Here is a 5464-nt window from a genome sequence, read left to right as displayed (position 1 = left end):
TCGGCATACATAACGTGGTTGAGCAATAGGGAGCCATCCCTTGACCGCACCCGGGCATCGATCAGCCTCCCATTGTATCTGTACCAGATGGAAATTCCTTCGGTACAGCTACTGAAGGCTTCACGAACTACGTGGTCGAAATAGATGTTAAATAATGTGGGAGCCAGAGGATATCCCTGTCGCACCCCAAGGTGTACAGGGAATGCCTCTGACTCCCGGCCACGTAGTTTTACCCGGGCCCGCTCACCATCATGAAGGTCCTTAATGATCGTGAGCAGAGGGTCAGGGACTCCGAAAGCACGAAGAACAACCCAGAGCCCAGGCCTACTGATGGTATCATAGGCCTTGACCAGGTCAATAAAGCAGAGATGTAGGTCTTGCTGGAATTCCCTACACCTCTGCTGTAGCAGACGTACAGAAAATATGGCATCTGTGCAGGACCGCCCTTTCCTGAAACCGCTATGGGGCTCCGCAAGCCTCTCCTCAGCGTGCCTAGCAAGGCGATTTTGAATAATCCTTGCCAGGACCTTTCCCGGCACATTGAGGCGTGAGATGCCCCTGTAGTTGTTACAGTCTGTGCGGTCCCCCTTCTTAAAGAGAGGGACCACCAGGGCATCCTTCCAGTCCTGCGGAACCCATCCAGCGGTCCAAACTGTTGTTATGATGTCATGTAGGGCAGTCTGTGCACAAACGCCACCCTCCCTCGGCATTTCGCTTGGGATATCACCTCTGCCCGGTGCCTTTCCTGGTCTCAAACTCTGGATCGCCTTTAGTATTTCCTCAACAGATGGCACCTCAGCCAGCCACTCACAGGGGGTGACTTCTTCCAATATTTGAGGCACCGCAGCCTCAGCAGGGTCATCCTCACTTTGTGCCACGATGTTTTCCATGTCGAGGGATTTCCCCTCCCCCAGGACTGCAAACCTGTTCCTGGGGGTCGGAGATTGGATCACCGTTTTTTCCCCTAATGATGGTAATAGGTGTGGCGCTGCAGGTTACTTTTTTGACGGAGTTAAATAGAGATTTGTGATTGCGGGCCATTGAGGCAGACTCCATCTCCTCAGCAACCCGCGACCACCACCCATCCTTGCAGCGCCTCACGGCTCTCTGAACCTCCGAGCGAAGGCCGCGGTAAGCCTCCTCATTCTCTGACGTGGGATGCTCTAGACGATTAGAGTGGGCCTGTCGATTTTTCTCAACCATCCTGAACACCTCCTCTGTCAACCAGGGTCTCTGGGGAGGTCTGGACCGCGTACTCAAAGCAGGCATTGTAGCTGCATGAGTCACAGTCCTAAACCTCGCCCATTTACCCTCGACATCAGGAGGAGTGGAATGGGGTCCTGGGTGTACACCCACCACCGGAGTGGAAGAATGGCAGGCGCATCTTACAGATGACAAGTCGATGGTCAGAGGGCAGATCAGCTCCACGGTAGGTCCTGGTGTCAAGGACATGGGCTCGCATCCACTGGTCCGTCACTATGTAGTCCAGCAGATGTTCTTGCTTGGACCCGGCATGCATCCATGATGTTGTGTGGATGCGCCGATGCCGGAACAGCGTGTTGGTAATTACAAGCCCATGGGCTGCAAAAAAATCTAGCAGCCTCCTACCGTTGTTATTGAGCTGATCTGGCCCATGCCTTCCAATCATTCTAGACCAGGTGCCAGCATCATGACCAACTCGGGCATTGAAGTCACCCAACAAGATGACTCTATCCTGAGGGGTTACTTTAGCCAGCACCTGTGACAGGAGGTCATAGAAGGCATCTGACTCATCGGCCTTGCCTGCATCCCTCCACGGATGTTCGTCTTCGGTGGGGGCATAAGTAACCACGACCACCACTCCTCGCCTCCGGTTGATGGGAAGGCGAGTCCAAAGTAGCCTGGGGCTTACAGCTTCCCACACCTCACCGCCACGCTCCCACGCCCCCTTCATTCTTTTGTTCAAAAGAAGACCCACACCCTGTTGTTTGGCAGTCTGCTGCCCCGAGTAGAGGACTGTCCACCCCTCATGGTGGCAGGAGCCAGAGCCGGTCCACCGGACCTCCTGAATGCCACAGAGATCCAGGCGGTACCGGTCCAGCTCCCGACAAAGGAGTGGCAGCCTCTCCTCCGCAGTGAGCGTTCGAACATTCCACGTGGCCACCCGTAGTGGCTTTTCGTTGTTTCTGGAGTAGCCCCGAGGGTGGATATTCAATCTCCTGGCTCCGCCAACTGGGGTTTGGCCAGGAGACGTCATGGACGCCTGGCCCCCCGGGGCCTCCGGCACAAGCTTATTAATTAGATATTTTAGACGTGGTTTAGCGGTGATTAATTGAAGGTGGAGGGGTCACCAGCCCCTCGCACCCGTCCAGAGCCCCCGTTTAGCCCCTGTGGTGGACACAGACGCCCTGAGGGGAGAGGACAATCGGAATTGGCCCTCCCCCCACAGCACTGTCCACGACAGCGTTGCCCGTCCGGCACCGCGAGGAGGTAGGGGGTTGTTTTTGCCACACACACACCCAGACACACACAGACACACAGACACAGCCACACACACACACAAACACACACACACAGCCACACACACACACAGCCACACAAACACACAGCCACACAAACACAGCCACACACACAGAGAGACAGACACAGACACGTGCATACATCACCACCACCATCACTACTGTCATCATCACCAAATATAACCACACACAGGCACACAGAGCGATATATATAGTACGGCGTTATTATATATATACAGACACACGAAGACACGTACACACACACAGACACACACACGTACACACAAGCACACAGACACTCACACATGTGTGCATGAACACACACATAGACACACAAAGATAAAGATCCCCCGTATAGCCTTAACAGACTGTAGGGGCAAGTGCTGTTAGCGAGCACCTATGAAGGCCGGAACGGCACACGAGGGGGTGGGTGGCCAGCACCACGCCCGACCGCCTTTGTCTCCCCAGTGGCGATGTTTACACACCGCACCAGGTACTCATTTGAGGCCGAGTCGACCTAGGGGAGGCCCGGAACCGGTTCAGATAATCGTCACTGGTGTTGGCCGTGAGCGGGAATCGAACCCGGGTCGCCAGGTTCATAGCGCAGCGTGGCGCTAACCACTACACTACCGCTCCCCACACAGATAGACACACACATAGACACACAGTCACACACACACAGACACACACACAGACAACAACAACCGCCATTCGCCACTAAGGGGCGGTGACGTCACCACGACGCTTGTGCCAGGCTATGTGCACCTTGAGGCCACGTGGAGTGTCGAACGCCCGCTGGCAGGAGGTCACGGGGCAGACCCAGGTGTCATGGGTCGACTGACTGAGATGAGTGGCTGATGCACCACCTGTGCCCCCTACTGTGGCAACCTGCTGTGCTTTAGCCACCCGGCGCTCCGCTCGTTGTTGTGACACACACACAGACACACGTACACACACAGACACACATACACACACGTACACACACACAGACACACACACATACACACAGACACACACATACATACACACACAGACACGTACACACATACACACAGACACGTACACACACAGACACACATACACACACGTACACACACACAGACACACACACACATACACACAGACACGTACACATACAGACACACACACAGACACACACACATACACACAGACACACACATACATACACACACAGACACGTACACACATACACACAGACACGTACACACACAGACACACATACACACACGTACACACACACAGACACACACACACATACACACAGACACGTACACATACAGACACACACACAGACACACACACACACAGACACGTACACACATGCACACAGACACGTGCACACACAGACACACAGACACACATACACACAGACACACACGTACATACACACACAGACACGTACACACATACACACAGACACGTACACACACAGACACGTACACACACGTACACACACGTACACACACGTACACACACGTACACACACGTACACACACAGACACACACAGACACACACAGACACACACAGACACACACACATACACACAGACACGTACACACACAGACACACATACACACACAGACACACACACATACACACAGACACGTACACACACAGACACACACATACACACACACAGACACACACGCATACACACAGACACGTACACACACAGACACACACACATACATACACACACACATACACACACACATACACACACAGACACACACAGACACACACACATACACACACAGACACACACACATACACACAGACACATACACACAGACAGACACACACAGACACACACACAGACACACACAGACACACACACATACATACACACACATACATACACACACATACACACACATACACACACACATACACACACATACACACAGACACGTACACACACAGACACACACACACAGACACACACACACAGACACACACACAGACACACACACACAGAGCGATATCTATAACACAGCAGTAATCACACACGTACACATATAAATATACACACAAAGACACACACTCAGTGATATATATAGTATAGCAGTAATCACACACGTACACACATATATAGACACACACACAAAAGTTCCCCCATATAGCCTTAACAGACTGTAGGGGCAAGTGCTGTTAGCGAGCACCTATGAAGGCCGGAACGGTACACGAGGGGGTGGGTGGCCAGCACCACGCCCGACCGCCTTTGTCTCCCTAGTGACGATGTTTACTACACACCGCACCAGGTACTCATTTGAGGCTGAGTCGACCTAGGGGAGGCCCGGGACCGGTTCAGATAATCGTCACTGGTGTTGGCCGTGAGCGGGAATCGAACCCGGGTCGCCAGGTTCATAGCGCAGCGTAGCGCTAACCGCTACACCACCGCTCCCCACAGAGAGACACACACACACAGTCACACACACAGACACACACACAGACACACACACACAGACACACACACACTCACACACACACACAGACACACACACACAGACACACACACAGTCACACACACAGACACACACACACAGACACACACACAGACACATACCAATAACCGCCATTCGCCACTAAGTGGCAGTGACGTCACCACGACGCTTGTGCCAGGCTATGTGCACCTTGAGGCCACGTGAAGTGTCGAACGCCCGCTGGCAGGAGGTCACGGGGCAGACCCAGCAGGTGCCACGGGTCGACTGACTGAGATGACTGGCTGATGCACCACCTGTGCCCCCTACTGTGCCAACCTGCTGTGCTTTAGCCACCCGGCGCTCCGCTCGCTGTTGTGAGCGTCGCTCCTCCGCCCTCCGTTGTTGTTGGAGGGCGACTGCCTCCAACTGCCCAGTAGCATCCTTCACGAGCCTCCTCCACAGAGGCCGATCTTGACACCGCTGGTACCAGTCATCGGCAAGTCCACTCAGCTCCACGTCCT

This window comes from Petromyzon marinus, chromosome 79 (genome assembly GCF_048934315.1).
Source record: "Petromyzon marinus isolate PM22_M1 ecotype Great Lakes invasive population chromosome 79, UKy_Petmar_22M1.pri1.0, whole genome shotgun sequence".
In the NCBI taxonomy this organism is placed as follows: domain Eukaryota; kingdom Metazoa; phylum Chordata; class Hyperoartia; order Petromyzontiformes; family Petromyzontidae; genus Petromyzon; species Petromyzon marinus.
This window is presented reverse-complemented; position numbering follows the sequence as displayed.